Consider the following 17,899-nt stretch of genomic DNA (forward strand, 5'->3'; position numbering starts at 1 on the left):
GGCAATGACACCGCACGTTGCCATCACTGCCCAGAATTGCCCCAATGGGGAGTGAGAGGGGCCGCTTACACAAGCTTTATGTTACATAAACTCAAAGATGGAGCAACAGATGAAAGAGAAACACACAAGGATTGAACCCTGGTTGCTATTTTTATTTTAAACATCAATGCCTGGTGTCTTATAGTATTTTACATTATTTTTAGAGTCAAAGGAATGTTAGAATATACAGGGTGTCTCAAGAACATGTATCGTGTCAAATTTATTCTTCTGTAATTCACACATATACTGCATATGGTGTACATGGAAGCAATTGCTTGACCCAATCAATTAATTAATGAGTCAAAGCAGTGTTTCTCAAACTGTGGGCTGGAACCCACTAGGTGGGTCATGAGCCAAGTTCAGGTGGGTCCCCATTCATTTCAATATTTTATTTTTAATATATTAGACTTGATGCTACAATAGTATGTGACTGCATTGGGGAAATGTTAAAGATCTGTACTTTTAACAAGCTACTATGTATATTCATTTAACAATGATAGTCAATGGGACTTACTCTTGGGTAAGTGTGGGTAGGATTGCAGCCTAGGATTGCTAAAAAATCTTCCTGCTTGATGATGTCACTTCTGGTCATGACATCACTTCCAATGGGTCCTGCCATTCTAAAAAGTGGGTCCCGGTACTAAATGTGTGAGAATTCTAAATGACAGAATTAGACCAAGCATTCAAAATAGTCTCCATTGGTGTCTGTACACCACTGACAACATTGACTAAGGGATCTGAAGACATCCACCGAGTTTTGTGCTGGGATGGTGCCACGCGTCTCTTCAATTGTTTTCAGGAGATGTTCCAGGGTTGCAGGTTTTCTACAATGAAGTACATATGAATTAGAGCTCAATAAAATGTATATACATTTGATGCACCCTGTGTTTATACATACAGCAACAGATTGCTTAGGATCACTGCTCATCATCAAAATCCCCTGAATGAGCTCTGCACATTTCTGAGGCCGTGTTATATGACCTTCTTTTAAAAAGAGCATGTGCTAGAATCTTCACAGTGAAATAGCATGACCTTTTAAATCCTTTTCTCCTTAAAAAAAAATATTGTTTTCCTTAAGCACAGCGAGGCATGTGGAATTAATGAACACATACCCTTGAGCACAGAAGACAGCTTAATGCTCTTAAGATCAACAAAGGTTACTACTAAATGCTCATTTCAAACAATGCCAGGAAAAAAGCTCTGGTCCTAATGAGATCATTAACTATCTTATGGAGGGGGGGGGGTGCGTGAGTGAGGAGAAGGACCTTGATTAGGTAGGAAAACTAGTCAGAGATAGTAAGAACATGTTGGAAGAAAGTAAGGAGTGCTTTCTCCTGGTATGTTTACTGGATTCTGCAGTTTAAGTTATTTGCCCAATCCTGACTAAAAGACATGCTGGCAGAATATGTGTTCCACAAGCATGTACTGTCACAAATGTACCATAAAGCATTTTGCAACAGTGTTAGTAGCTGGCATGCTGGTGCAAAGGCTGGAGCCTCTCCATATGCACTGGTGAAGGATATCTGCTGGAGCAGCTAAATCCAGCACAGGGTTGGGGAAGGGCAGGGAGGTTAATGGGGTGGTGGGTGCTTATTGAGGTGGGGTTGGCAGATCGGGCCTGGGAAAGGGCTGACGTGAAAGCACTGGCATGAGCTACATCCAATCTCCCTTCCTGGGCCCAATCTGCCGGCACAAATCAAGTTGGATTTGCGTCAGTGATATAGGTGTGGATATGTTGATGGCACGTGGCCTAGATGCTCTCAAAAGAGGGTTAGACAGATTTATGGAGGAAAAGTTCATCACAGGTTACAAGCCATGATGGATAAATGCAACTTCCTGGTTCTAGAAGTAGGTTATCTCTGAGTGCCAGATATAAGGGAGGGCACCAGGAGGCAGGTCTGTTGTTGTCTTGTGTGCTCCTTAAGGCATCTGATGGGCCATCGGAGAAAGCAGGACTAGATAGGCCCTGGGTCTGATCCGGGGGGGCTCTTCTTGTGTTCTTATGTCGGAGTGATTGCAAACTTTGAAAATTGTGTGATGGATAATAACAGCACAACATCTATTCAGAATCCAGACTTGCTGAGTTCAGTGGGGTTTACTGACAGGTAAGTTTATATAGGATTTCAGCCCAAGATGTGGTGTGATGTTTTGGCAGCATCCGACAAAGCATTTCGCTATCTATTGCTTGCAAGTTTTCGTAAGATTCACTTGTTACTATGTTGCAACTGTGCCCAACTTTTTTTTTTAGCAATTACCAAATGAATGAATAATTGTAAAATAGCTAAAAGTAGTATTAATCTACTTTTAATCCAGGAACAAAAGAATGCATTCAGGATTCTCCAGGAAATAATTATAGACTTTAGTGTTTATGAATATTTTTGTCAAAACCTAAAAATAGATCCTTGCCTATAAGGCAAGAAGTTTTTACCCAAAAAATCCAGCGTAGACCAAATCAGCTCTTCTGGGCTTTCCACTGAGCTTCTCGGCACTGCTGAGATTTTCCAAGACACACCAGCAGAATTACCCAGACCCGTGATAATGGACACTGAATTTGCATATCAAATAACTACACAGATGGAAACTTTGGCAGAGCTAGCATATTAAATATTGTTTTCTGGTTCTGCAAAATTAAAGACAAAAACCCACAGAGATTGCTCATAACAGCGCATCATCCTCATGAGCTAATGCAAAAAGTGGACAGTTTTCCAAACAGACGAGAGTTAACCATCAATCACTGCCTGTTTCCCCCTCCTGAAGATTTTATTCATTTCTCTTTTCCACAGAGTAGTCAACCTTTTTTAACATGGTCTTGTGTGCCAGTTTTTCCTGTTTTCTGTTACAGATGTTTCAGTGTGCAATCAAGGCCAGTAAGTCCAGATAAAAATGGAGTAATTGGTTATGCTCTAATTAGATTTAACTGTGTGGAGTTTTTTTTTTTTATGCTTAATGAAATGCTCTTGATAGAGATTAAACTTTGCTTGCTCGGTACAAGATTTGCAGATGGGTCTGCAACTGCTTGGATTAAAAGAAAATAGCCTTTTTTTCCCTTCCAGTTTCTGTTAATGGCTCCCCCCCCCCCAGCACAGGCTGCATTTGTTAAAACAAAAGATAGGTGTACACTGGTCATATTAAAGAATATATTTTAACTGATTAAAAAAAAAAAAAAAGCAAATCTCCCCAAAAATAAAATTGCAGGCTGGTGTTTTCTTGGAAGGAGACTTTGAAGGGAGTTGGAGATTTAAAAGATTGACACTGTTTCATTCTAGCCACTTCTAAGAATCTCTCATGTGCTCCTCAAAGAACTGGGTAAACCAGAAAGCTAGTAGCATGTTCTAGATCAGGGATTTTCAACCTCTTTCATCTCATGGCACACTGACAAGGCACCAAAATTGTCAAGGCGCACATCCGGTTTTTGACAATTGACAGGGTACACCTTGCTGCCTGTGGGGGTGCTTACATCCCCCACTGGCCCTACTAATAAATGACCTTCCCCCAAACTCCTGTGGCACACCTGTGGACTACTCACAGCACACCAATGTGCCATGGCACAGTGGTTGAAATTGGCTGTTCTAGATGGTAGGAAGCAGGTTTTTTGCAGCACAGTGTTGAAAATTCAATTGGGCTGGAAGCAGAAAAATATTGGGGATGTTTATTGCTCAAAGCGTTGCACAGAAGAGACGTGTGTGTATGGAGAGGGGCATCTGAAGAACCCATGTCTTTTCTAGTGACTGTCTGCTGGTGTTCTTTTGCATCCTTATAGATTGTGAGTCCTTTTGGGACAGGGAGCCATTAGTGGTTTGCTTGATTTTCTCTGTAAACCACTTTGTGAACTTTCGGTTGAAAAGCAGTATATAAATACTATTAATAATAATAATGTATCTAGGTTGGAGAGCAGTGGCATCATTGGGGGGTACAGGGGGTGGGGACTCCACTGGGTGATGCACTCGGGGGCTGGTGGTGACACCATTTCTGGCCAAAATGGCAAAATCTTGGTATTTTTTTGAATAATATCATGTTATATATCATTTGATGCAGAATTTCATGCCGAATACAATGAAACAATCTTTGTTTAAATAGCTGTTTTTTAAATCAAAATGGATTTTCTTAGCTCAAAACTGACCAATGAAACTGATTGTTCTGAGAGCCAATGAAGTGTTGTTATAACACAGGAGGAAAGAAGTGTTGTATGAGTCCGTCCTCATTTTCATGTAACAGAGCTAATACTAGGACTCTTATTCACTTGTGTATCGTCAAGTTGGCCACTGATTTTTTGCTGGTTCCTGACTTGTTGAGTGACCTATATAGTTATATATTAAAATAAATATATAAAGTTAATGGCGGGGTGACACCAACCCTAGTGATGCCACTGCATTTAGGCTGTGTGTGTGATATTGTAATTTATTTGGTATGGTTTGGTCTGGTATGGGAGGAGGTCCATCATGAGGATGACACAATGAGCTCTTGCGCCTGGTAACATGAACCCTAGTGACACCTCTGATTCCAGTGTGACCATTTGCCTTGGTTCTTGTTATTTGCTCTGCTAGAATGTGTGGGGAAAATAGGAAGTACAGACTTGAAAGTGTCATTGAAACTTCAGCCTTTATTTCAGGGGAATCAAATTTTTCTCCCCTTATATTTATGTAAGTCATTTCATACCATCTGATTTCAGCATGCTTTATTAACACAGAAATCAATTCACCCATTACCCAACTGCAGTTCCATCTGGAGAACAATTGCCAAGAACAACAGAAACAAGGAGAGTATTTGACTGAACATACTCTTCAAAAATCATAATTATCACTAGCTTTTAAAGTCCAAATAAGGGCTTTAAAATGGGAAAACATGAATATCTCGTGTCATTTATCTATGCACATTATTCCTTTTGGGGATGGCACTTGGTGGAAAAGTACATGTTTTATATGGAAAATGCCCCAGGTTCAATCCCTGAAGTCTCCAGGCAGGTAAAGATCCTAGTATGAAATCCTGGAGGGCAACTACCAGTCGCTGTCAATCACACTGAGCCGGATAAACTAATGATCTGTCTCAATACAAGGGAGCATCCTGTGCTTCTTATCTGGTTCTGGTAAGGCATTTTCTGACTCACGTTTACCAAGTCCTTTCAAAGGATATTTACTGGGTACAACTGAGCACCTTGTTTCAGGCTCAGGAAGCCTATAGCTGGAACCCCAATGAGGAAAAACGTTGGCTGTGTTTGCCTGTGTGCACGAAGGAGGGTTTTCATATCCATCGCGGACATCTTTGTGCAACCACATCCTGCAGGAGATTTTTGGCTGCTGACGGTTTTGAAGTAAGGGACATTTGTCAGCTGGGACCTGCACCAGCTCAGTCACTGACTCATGTCTGTGTTGATCCATGCAGGTGGATCGGGGGGGGGTGTTGGATATGGCACATGGCAGAGCCAGCAATTCCACCCCCTCCCGCCCCTGATCTGCCCACTGCTGCCCCATTGCCACCCCGTTCTACCCTCCCCTGTACTCTTAAACCCTCTCCCTGCCCTCACTCCACCCTCCCAGTGTGCTAGACCTACTTGCTCCGTCAGGTCTTCCAGTGATCAGTGCGCACCAGCAGAATGTGTGTACCGCAAGTGCATGCCCTCATTAGGGCTGAGCTGTAATGTTGCTACAGCTTGGTATATCAGGATGTTATGCTCAGATGCTACTTCCACCCTGGAGCTGAATAGTCAGAGCAAATGGTTATGGATATACTTATATATGCTGTTCGTTTTGTGTGTTCAATTTGAGGTTCCTCTTGATATGCAGAAGGCACCTAAGCGCTATCAACACATTTTGCTGCATAAGTCAAAGACCAAAATGAGCCCTTCCCCCCACCTGTAGATATAGGGGTTGAATAGTCATCATAAAGGCAAGTAGAGAAAGACTATAGAAACTTAGCTTCTGATTCTTCAACATTGACCCAGATTCAGAACATTGGCTTTACGAAATGCCACCAGGATCTGAGAACCATCTGAGATACTTCTATAATTTTAATTAATTATCCCTGTCAAGGCTTAAATATTTAATTGAGAATTGTCTCTGCACATCTTCATCAAAATGACTTGTTATCCCTCCTGGAAAAAGGAAGTAAATGCAAAGGAAACATTGTATCTACAAATTAGGGGCAACATTTACAATTCACCAATAGATGTGCATGAATATATGATCATCTAATACTATAGGACAGGGGTGTCCAAACTTTTTGGCGGGAGGGCCACATCATCTCTCTGACAGTGTGTCGGGGGCCAGGAAAAAAAAAGAATTGATTTACCAACCTTGCAGAAGTGAGATCACTTTGTATATAGGAAAAACCCCTCCAAACATAAATTTCTCACATTAATGGGGTAGCTTTCATAAACTCCCAGTGCACCCATGGGAGGTGAATTCTGCCTCTCTTGCATCTTGTGGAAACAGTTCTTCAGAATATTCAGTTCTAAACCTCCTAAGTAACAGATTCAATTTGTTGCCAACCTCACAGCATATGCTTATCCCCTAAGAATTCTAACTTCCTGGTATGGCTTATTCAGCTAGCATAATGGACGTGCCCTATTAATACAGTGTCCTATAATATTCCAATAAAACGGGATGTTTCTAAGCACACAGGACTTTCTCATACCAATCGTCAATTATAGGAGAAAGTACATCACGCAGGACATGTGTTTTCATTCTTTAATACCTGAGATACTTACTGATGGTCGACATTAATCTTTGTAGCGCTCACTAGTCACTTGCTATTAAGTCAGTTTTATCTTCAGATAAAAGCAGTGCATTAAATGGCGCTATGTAAAACTCATTCTATGTGCAATATTGATCATTCATATGATTAATTCTCCACAGAAAAACTTACAGGTCTGGCAGCAACCAGTGAAGCAGTAGTTCCAAAATGGCCGTCGCTGCATCCTATGGGGCCAGGGCAGCCGCTGCAGTCTCCTTGGGGTCCGAACCCCATGTCGAGACCTGGTGGTCCCAATGTGTCTCCTTAGAGCTGCACCAGCTATTTTGCTGGCACAGGCCTGTGTAGGGTTCCATGTGCTGGGGGCGACGACCATAGAAGTTGGCGACAGAGTCTGCTGCCATCTCTGCTCTCCTCCCAGGCCCAATCCTCCCTCCAGCATGCCCTTCCTCTGCCCAGTTCTGGCCTTTCCCCATCTTCCCCTGCTATTCTCCCACCCAGTTCTGACCCCTCCCCACCTTCCCTTCACCCTCCCTTCACCCCAGCTGTGCTGTCCTGGCTCAGGATTGGGCTGCTAAGAAGGCTAAAAGGGCAGGGATATGTGCAAATGTAACTTTTATTCAAGTTTATATTGATACTGCCATTGGAAGTTGCTCTGAAATTTTTTTATTTAAGAGGTTTTTACCTCTCCTTTCCAGAGATCAACATAGCTTACGAAGTTCGTAATAATGAACAACCACTGGCGTTGCTAGGAGGGTGCGGGGGGGTGCAGGCCGCACCAGGTGACGCACCGGGGGTGATGCGCCCTAGGGGGAGGACGCGCTAACATCGAGGGGTTAGGAGTTACCCCATTATGCCATACACCGTTGGATGTGGAATGGCCAGCGGAGTGCAGTGCAAAAAAGCAGAATTGAAATCGCTCCTTTCGTTCAAAAGTTATGGCCAACAAACCAGAAGGAAAAATGCATGGAGCCCTATGGAAAGTGAAAGTGAGCCATATTGCACATGTACTCATGAGTAGGCACACTTGCCATAGTCTGTTGGAAAGGGCAGGCTGAGAGGAATCTAATGACATGAGAATGGTCCCAATCCAATGAATGCAGCCCCCCAAAAACACCCAAGAAGCTCCCCCTCTCAGCTGCGCGTCTGAGCCCGAAACGAAGCCACGTGGCCGTGTTTACTCAGGAGTAGGTGGACTTGCCTTAGTCAAGAAAGGCCGAGAGGCTCCAAGGATGTCAGAATGCTCCTCATCCAATGAGTGCAGCCCCCATAAACACTGGAGAAGGAGGTTCCTCCCTCCCAGCTGCCTCCCTCCCAGTCTATGGAGCTCTATGGAAAGCTAAGCAGCCTCACAGTCGTGTTTACTCGCGAGTAGGCAGATGTGCCTTGGCTGGTGGTGAGGCTAGGCAATGGGGAATGTGAGAACACTAGAAGGGTCCTGATCTGATGGAGCTGCTCAAGAAGGCAGCCTCCCCCCCTCCCCCAAAAAAAGAACAAAAAAGAGGCTTGAATGGTAAGGGGAAAGTTTTCTATTTTGCACTTGTGAAGCCAGGAGGTACTTTGTATTGATATGCCTGAAATAGAAGAACTTTAAACTGGGCACTGGGAGGGCTGAAGATCTCACTGGTTCTCTTTGGGGGGTTGTTATTGCAGGCAGACTACAGAGTAAGCCCCATTGACCACTATGAGACTTACTTCAGAGTAGACATGCATAGGATTGGGCTTACAGGCTGCAATCCTACCCACACTTTCCTGAGAGTAAGCCCCATTGACCACAATAGAACTTACTTCAGAGTAGATTCACTTGGTGGAACAGGACTGGCTCCCCCTTATTTAATTATTTTATTTTAATTATTTATAATTATTTATTTTAATTTACTTGATAATGTCACTTCTGGCCATGACATCACTTCCAATGGGTCCTGGACAGATTATCATTCTGAAAAGTGGGTCCCAGTGCTAAAAGTTTGAGAACCGCTGCAATAAGGTGTTAGTAAGTTGACACGGGTGTGTGTGTGTGTGTGTGTGTGTGTGTGTGTGTGTGTGACTCTACAGGTTTTCAAAATCACTAAAATCAGAATTTGGAGGAATAAGACCATCATGTTATATATCAATTAATTTGTAATTTCATGCAGAATGCAATGAAACAAACCACATTGAAATATCTGTGTTCTAACAAAAGGTACAGCCAAAAAACCAGTGGGGGCGGGGCGATGGTACATCACCACGTCCACCTGGGGCGTTGCCCCGCCCACTACATGGGGTGACGCGTAGGCCTCCCGCACCGGGTGACGCGAATCCTAGTGACGCCACTGTGAACAACAGTAATCATAAAAACACAACATAAATGCATAGTTATAATAGTAATAATATCAAGCAACAATTTATCACTAAAACCAAAACATTAACTCACACCCGAAAAATAAATTGTTGTTGTTAAATGTGCTGTGGATCAACAGGACATGGAGGTGGCAATTATTTCAGCCATTTATGCACAACTTAGACCCCTCTGCTTTTTTTCTTTATGTGCTTGTCAGGGGAACAAGGTGACCATCTCTTGCGGTTTAAAAAAAAAGAAACAGATGGACAAGTTCCTCAAATGCGATCCATTCAATGGAAGGTGAAGTAACATTATAACATGGAACATGGAATAATTCCCAGCCTTGAGTTCCTATAAGGGAATAGAAATGTATAAATGGACAAGTAGAAACCGTACACTTATTTTTATGGCTATTTTTGCCCAAAATAGTTTGCACATAACAACCACATCATATATTAAGAGTGTGCATGATATACCAAAGAAATTGTGGTTAAAATTTTCAGTTTACAGGAATACTGTTGAAAAGGGGACACTAGAATGCTGGGTCTACAAGACTCAGATGTCTTATAAATGGACGTTTTCCACTCTGTTGAAACTGAAGATTCCCCCATAGTACGAAGCACAAGACAGGGCCATTTTTCTACTGGAAAGTAATGTGGTTCAAATTCTTTTTGATCAGATAATTGGACAGTAAGCCTAAAAGTAAGTAGATTCTGATAAGTACCAGATGGCAGTAAATAATAGAAGGTGGAGGTTTAGAATGATTTACTGTAACAGATACATTTATTTACAGGGCTCGATGTGAAGTGAAGCGCATGTAACTCAATAAGACTTGAGAAGAGCTGCAGATAGCAGAAAAGAATATATGACTGAGCCAACATAGGAATTTATCAGCGAAATAGCAAATTCTAGTTTCACTTGCCAAATATTGCAGGTTGTTAACCTTGTAATAAGCTCAACAAAACTGCTTTCTGATGTCTTCCAGGGCAGATTCTTCTGATAAATTCTCTATGGGATATTTCAACTTCCCTCTTCCAGATTTTTTTGAAGAAGGGGGCCTGTGTTGGAATGAGGGTGGAAGTCCATACCCAGTATGGACTTATGCTCTATGTCCCAAATCCTAACCAACTTTTCAGCATTGACATAGTGATGCCAGTAGGGCTTGTGCTGCAACCATGCGGTTGGGTGGAAGTCATGGAGGCCTCCTCAAAGTAAGGGAATGTTTGTTCCCTTACCTTGGATCTGTGTTGCCCTTACTTCGGCGCTGGAAAGTTAGTTAGGATTGTGTCCTATGTCTTACTGCCATATCTTTAAAACACAGGTGTAATTCTAGTTTCATTTTGCAGTATTCCTTGATATTGTCCTTAATGACAGGTTCCTAATAATTCAGGAACCATCAGATTAAACTAACCGTGTGTATGTGTGGCTAAGACTTTTTCATTCACTTGCTATGTATATCAGATACTCTTTTTTCAATGATAAAAGAGTATGTTCTTTTCCTACATACAGCAAAATCCTAATCATGTCTTTTTACGAGAAGAAGTAAGCCCTACTGAGTTCAATTGGATTGACCCCCAGGTAAGTAGGTATAGGATGGTAGCCTCTATTCTTCCTTTATGTCACCAGATCGAAAGACATACTTCACAATGTTCTCACCATGGACCTTCCTTAATTTTCAATAGTGTTTAATTGCTGGCAAACAACTGGTGGATAAATAACATTGAAAAGTGACATGCTTGTTTCTGTACTTTCAAATTAGAGACTCTGGGCTATAATTATGTGAATGACTGCTTCAAGTGGTGGCTGTTTGCCTGTCAAAACATATAGGTTATGTCATTACTCAATACAATAAGACAGGATGTTGGGAAAAGAAAGCTACTGCAAGGTATTATGAAGGACAGAGTTAAGGATACTTGACGAGATTGAGAAAGTTCCATTGCAAATCACTCTCACAGCTCGAAAGTAGAAGAGATCAAGGTCTAGAGGAAAAGAAATAACTCTTTTCAAGGTAAAGTGCTACAGATGGGTAGGATTATGCAAGAAAATGTGTTTTGTTGTTGTTCCGTCTATTCTTGATGTTAAAACTTCATTTATTAACAGCACGATCCTATTCATGGGCAGCAACTGTTACCCTACACATGCCCGATCTCGTCTGATCTTGGAAGCTAAGCAGGGTCAGGCCTGGTTAGTACTTGGATGGGAGACCGCCTGGGAATACTGGGTGCTGTAGGCTTATACCATGATCTCGGAAGCTAAGCAGGGTCAGGCCTGGTTAGTACTTGGATGGGAGACCGCCTGGGAATACTGGGTGCTGTAGGCTTATACCATGATCTCGGAAGCTAAGCAGGGTCAGGCCTGGTTAGTACTTGGATGGGAGACTGCCTGGGAATACTGGGTGCTGTAGGCTTATACCATGATCTCGGAAGCTAAGCAGGGTCAGGCCTGGTTAGTACTTGGATGGAAGACCGCCTGGGAATACCGGGTGCTGTAGGCTTATACCATAGTCTTTCGAGACTGAAGGTTGCCAACTGCTCCTATGCATATCTACCCAAAAGTAAGTTCACTTTGTTTTAATGAGATTTACTCCCAGGTAAGTATGGATAGGATTGCAGCCTAATGGCCCAATCCTATCAGGGCCGTATGCAGCTGGATCTCACAATCCATTAGCCTAAAGCTGGGCCTGCCCTCCCACAAGGCACCCTGAAAGCAGACAGCTTGCTATCCACAGCACAGGAGCCCAGAAGGCCCACGCTGGCAGTGATGAGCCGTGGAACTTAGGAGAGTGGTGGGGGTGGTTTGAAGGAAGATCATGGGTGGTTTGGGGTGGGAAGTGGACCACAAGAGGGGCAGTCCAGAGGTGCGGGGAGGATCTTGGCGGAAGGAGTGCATGCAAAGATCCCTCCCTGCTTCCCAACCCAAATCCACCCCCAGGAGCCTCCTCAGACTTGCACCAGCAAAAGAGCTGGTATAAGCCCACAAGACCCATTTGTGCCAGGATTTTTACTTTCCTCTCCTGGGCTCCCCCCCCCCCCACCCCCCATAGCATGCAGTCTTTGCTCCATCAGCAGAGCTACATGGTCTGGGCTGGCAGGGAATAAGATTCAGCTGCCTTTAATCAAAACCAGTTTGCTTGTAGACATTTCCATGCGTTGCTCTCAAAGGGAGCTTTCTACTAGCTGGAAATTTAGTGTTTTCCATCCAATAGGCATGGCATTTTGAGACATTTCACTCAACCTCCAAGGGAGCAGAGCTGCTAGATTTCAGAGAGATAGGAAAGTCCCTGTTCAATAGGCAATTTATAAAGTCACACACAGCTTAATTGCCATCTGAACTGACTGTACATGAAGCTAAAAAACCCCACTATAGGCATTGTAAGAGGGTAACCAAGTGGGTAGGTTGGGACACAGGTCACAGCAACAGAACTCACACAGGTAGAAAAGCCAGGCTTTATCCCTCTTTTGTAACGTGCATAAGTCCCACCACTTGCTGCTCTAATTAGAGGATTATGAGTAGAAACATGGTTGGCAACCTTCAGTCTCGAAAGACTATGGTATAAGCCTACAGCACCCGGTATTCCCATGCGGTCTCCCATCCAAGTACTAACCAGGCCTGACCCTGCTTAGCTTCCGAGATCAGACGAGATCGGGCACGTGCAGGGTAACAGTTAAAAAAAGACTTTTTAGGGAGTTGGACAGTTTCTCTAAAATAGGTTTCAGTTGAAGATAGACCCCTGTAAATGGTTCCATTCCCCCTTTCCTTTCCCTCTCCCTGTAATTTCCATCTGACCTATTTGGGCTGCTACGGGAAGATAAATGTTTGAATGGCTCGGATTGCATTCTGAATGAGTGAGAGATATTTGGAGCGGTTTCAAAATGTCAGCATTGATTTCTTAACTAGTAATGAAAGGGTTCCATGTATTTTAGTGTGGCACTTGCTGTGAAATGAGTGCGCACCCCTAAAAACAGTTGGGGGGGGAGAGGTGGCCCCCTGTACCCAACCATCACCCTTTTTCAGTGTTCAAATCCTGAATCAGGCTAATTAATTCAGGCTAATTGCCCAATGCTGGAACATACAAACTCTTGCATCCCCCCCTGATTTTGAAGTTCAAGGGCCCATATATAGTGTTTGTAGTCTATCTAGGAGTACGGGACATTTGCCAATATAACCTGGGATGGGTTTTGGCTTTGTTCTGAATTTTGGCATTGCTCCTCAGAGACAATCTGAAGTACAGTCTCATCCTGTTATTGTTAGGGCAGGGTTTGTGGAGCATGAAGTTTTTCACCTGTGTCTGGAGTAATTAACACTTCTTAGCATCAAGGTGTGCTCTCTCTCTCTCTCTCTCTCTCTCTCAGAGAGAGAGAGAGAGAGAGAACTTCCCATGGATCTCTGAGAGAAGGCAAGGGTACTGTGCTTCGATGCTCAAATATTTTTTGACTTTATGTGTTGTTGAAACTAGTGGAATGTAGTGTATGCATCTTCAGATCAGCTATGTAGGGCACTGTTTGAAAGAAAAATATGAATGGATGAAATCTAGATGTGATACTTAATTACACAGGCCTACAAAATTGAGGGTCAGAAGAGTTTTTCCCAAACTTTATAGTGGTATGATATGAATTTGGGGTGCCAATTCCAAAAATGGCATCCGTTTTGCCCTATCACGTCTAGTATTGGAGATATAGTATAGCCTCATTAGTGAATGGTTCAAGCAGCTTCCTCATGAGGAAGCCATGGTGTAGGCTTCCTCATGAGGAAGCTGCTTCAACCAGTCACTAAAGATGCTATGCCGTGTCCCCAAAACTGAATGTAATTATGCAAAATGGATGCCATTTTTGGAATCGGCACCCCAAATATACCCAGGAATTGGTGTAACGTTTAAAGAAGCTAAATGTGTGTTCACCTGTGTTATTTATCCCATCGAAGCCCATGGGATTGGATCAGTTTAAATCCCAGTACTCTAGCAAAACAGAGCTGGGGAACAGACTGCCTTACACTTTGGTCACTGAAACACTTTCCTTGCAATGCTTCAGATCTTCACTTTCCCAGGAATCTTGGCATCTTATAATGGCATTGTCCTCTATATGTCAGATGTCAGTGTGGGAGGAAACTGCCACTGCAGTGATGTTCATTAGATGTGATCTAGCTGAAGGTGAAAGTCCAGTAATGGCAAATACGTTTTTTGTGTCCTCTAGCGTGTCACTGGTTGTTAACCTCTTTTTCAGTCAGCTGAAATCACTAACTATGTGGACTGCTCTCCCTATGAGTGAGGACATATAAATAGGAAACGGTGTTCAGTAGAAAAAGAAACACAAAGTTTGCATACTTTTACTATACTACATAACTAATCCCACTGTTATGAGTGCTGAAATTTGGCTCAAAAATGCAGTTTCTAGTTGATGGTCTTTATTATTATTTTCACATTTTTATACTTCCCTTCCTCCAAGGAGCTCAGGGTAGTATACATAGTTCTTTCCCTCCTTTTGTCCTCACAACAACCCTCTAAGGTAGGTAAGGCTGAGAGATAGCGACTGGCCCAAGGTCACTCAAGAAGCTTCATGGCTGAGCCGGGACCTGAACCTGGATCTTCCAGGTCTAAGTGCAACACCAGAACCACAACACCCTCCAGGCTCTCTGATAAACACAGACCTCTTAACCTGAGTGAATGAGCATGTTGCTATGGGAGCAGACACGCACACGCACACGCACACGCACACGCACACAGAGGGAGAGGGAGAGAGAGAGAGAGAGCAACCTGGCAACTTCTTTGTGGACTCATTGTACCAATCTTGCATCAGTTATACTGGCTGCCTGTACATTTTCAGGCTAAGTTCAAGGTATGGCCCTAAATGTCTTAGACCAGGGATACTGCAAGGACCGACTTTCCCCATATGAGACTGTCCACACACTGAGGTCAATGGTACAGACTCCCTTGTGTGCCCCTATCACTGAGGAATGCCTGGGAAGCACATGGGAGAGGGTGTCCTCAGTGACAGCCCTGTGGAATTCCTTGCCCTGGAAGGTTTATATGGTTCACTTCTGATTGCAGCATTTCCATGACTTTTTAGAGGTGCATCTTTTAAATCTCTTTTTTAAAAGTTTATTTATTTATTTACAAATATATATCCCACTTTATCTACCAACTGGGCATCCAAAGTTTGAACTGATGGCCAAGTTCCAAGCAGTTTTATTCTTCTGTCATAAAATTAAATTGCATGTAATTGTTTTAATGTTTACTGTAAGGCACTTTGAAGCATCAGGGTAGAAACAATTTCAAATAAACAGTCCATTGTGGCCTCCACTGGCTGATGGCAGCTCTCTAGGGCAGGGGTGTCAAACATGTAAGACTTACATGTAAGACTTACCCTTACAGAAGCCATGCTGATTCTCCCTCAGCAAGGCCTGTTCGTCTATGTGTTTTGAGATTCTGTCTTTGATGAGGCATTCCACCATCTTACCCGGTATAGATGTTAGGCTGACCGGCCTTTAGTTTCTTGGGTCCCCTCTCCTTCCCTTTGGTGTGACATTTGCTATCCTCCAATCCTCTGGCACCGTGGCCATTTTGAGGGACAAGTTGCATATTTTAGTCAAGAGATCTGCAACTTCATTCTTTAATTCCTTAATAACTCTTGGGTGGATGCCATCAGGACCCGGTGACTTATTGATCTTTAATTTATCAATGAGGTCTGAAACATCTTCTCTTTTAACCTCTATCTGACTTAATTCCTTGGTCAGGAGGGGCTGTTTGGGCAGCGGTATCTGCCCGAGGTCTTCTGCCGTGAAGACAGATGCAAAGAACTCATTTAATTTCTCTGCCATCTCTAAGTCTCCTTTTATCTCCCCTTTCCCTCCCTCACCATCCAGAGGGCCAACCGCTTCTCTGGCGGGTTTCCTGCTTCTAACATATTTGAAGAAGCTTTTATTATTCCCCTTAATGTTGCTGGCCATGCGTTCTTCATAGTCTCGCTTGGCCTCCTGTATCACCTTCTTACATTTCTTTTGCCACAGTTTATGTTCCTTTTTATTCTCCTCATTAGGGCAAACTTCCATTTACAGAAGGAAGCTTCCTTGCCCTTTACAGCCTCTCTAACTTGGCTGGTTAGCCATGTGGGCACCCTCCTGGACTTAGTGGAGCCCTTCTTCCTTTGCAGTATACACCTTCACTGGGTCTCTATTACTGTTGTTTTAAGCAGCCTCCATGCACTCTGGAGAGATTGGACTCTTTTTACCTTCCCTTTCAACCTCCTTCTAACCAGCCTCCTCATTTGAGGAAGTCCGCTCGTCGGAAGTCAAGGGTTTTTGTGAGAGATTTGCCCGGTATTCTTCCCCCGACGTGCATGTCGAAACGGATCGCAGCATGATCACTGTTCCCCAATGGCTCCATAACACTGACATCTCTAACCAGGTCCTGAGTACCACACAATATTAAATCCAGAGCCACCTGTCCTCTGGTGGGCTCCATGACTAGCTGATCTAAGGCACAGTCATTTAGCATCTCAAGGAATCCGGTCTCCGTTTTGTGACCAGAACACAGATTGACCCAGTTTGTATGAGGATAATTGAAGTCCCCCATGATTACAACCCTGTCCCTCCTTGTCACCTCCCTGATCTGTTTCCTCACTTCCAGGGGACCCCTGTTGAGCCAGATCCACTGATATAAAACCTGCTGATAAATAGGCTCAACCTATATGATTGATAATGTATATCTTTCCATTCAAAATTACAATTGCTGTAACTGACATTTTTATTTTTAAAAAATCAAACAATTACGCTCTCCACTGAGAAACTGATTCTGAGAATCTGCCCCAACCTCCTTTTCCCTCAACAATGGAGTAGCTGATAAAATCAAACTTTGCTCTGAGGTAAAATGTTGGCAGCAGAAAAATCATGTAGAAAATAAACAAGCCCATTAATCAGGCTGTCTTGACAGAAGCAGGGAAGCTGATGGGAGCCTCGCATGTCTCCCGCCACCAAGCAGTTGCAGTTTCAGTCAGTGCAACAAAAAGAAGACTTTGTCGTTTCTGAATTGCTATTGCTTCTAAAATTGAGTTTGGGTAGACCTTGGACCAATAAGGCTTTGCGTGTTTTCTGCCTTTTGCAACAGGGCAAAATCAGCACGTAGAAGACTTTCCTGTATAACAGAAAACTGAGTATCGGTGCATGCAGCCCTCCAAATTGAAATTATTGTGGTTGTGATATGGAATTATCACAGCGAGGTTGCAGTACACCTGACCATTCCTCAGGTAGGTATCTAACCATGTTCTGGAAAACATTGGTCGTTTTTCAGGTTATCTATAATGAGGGCGTATTTCAACACACCACACTATGAGTGTAGTGCAGAGGTGGGCAAACTTTCAACATTAGGGATCCTGGACCTCACAATGTCATCGTTGTGAGATGACAAGCTGCACCTGCTGACATTCTCTCTCCTACACAATTGTTAAAGGTCCAGGATCCCTAAAGTTGAAAGTTTGCCCACCCCCCGGTGTAGTGCATTACACTACACTGCCTAGTGCAGCACACTCACTCTCTTCTGGTTCCCCTCTCTTCCCCTTCTTTGGATATGCAGCTTGCCAAGGAAAAGCCTTGGTAGTTTGAATCTGTTGCCACCAGCCCAGGAGATCAGGCTCTCCAAGGGACTCCCTGGGAGAACCTCCCTCCTAGAACCACAGGACCAGCACCAAAGGTAGCCCTGCGCAAGCCTGCTCTGAGCCAGCTCCGGCGCTGGGCCCACATTCCACCGCCCAGTGGTCACCCAGACTTCTGGGAAACAGGGAGGTGAGTGGGGTTGCGAGGGATGGCAGGGAGAGGGTGGGGATCAAGTATGGCAGAGGAGGGAGCAGGGCTGGAGAGGGGGGT

At 43.6% G+C, this 17,899-nt stretch overlaps 2 pseudogenes; one reads left to right on the forward strand and one right to left on the reverse strand.

Moving 5' to 3' along the window:
* Positions 1 to 11,162: 11,162 nt before the first annotated feature.
* Positions 11,163 to 11,279, forward strand: LOC136657707 (5S ribosomal RNA; annotated as a pseudogene).
* A 1,322-nt stretch (positions 11,280 to 12,601) lies between these two features.
* LOC136657798 (5S ribosomal RNA) lies at positions 12,602 to 12,718 on the reverse strand (annotated as a pseudogene).
* Between the last annotated feature and the right edge of the window lie 5,181 nt (positions 12,719 to 17,899).

Source organism: Tiliqua scincoides, chromosome 7, assembly GCF_035046505.1.
Source record: "Tiliqua scincoides isolate rTilSci1 chromosome 7, rTilSci1.hap2, whole genome shotgun sequence".
In the NCBI taxonomy this organism is placed as follows: Eukaryota; Metazoa; Chordata; class Lepidosauria; order Squamata; family Scincidae; genus Tiliqua; species Tiliqua scincoides.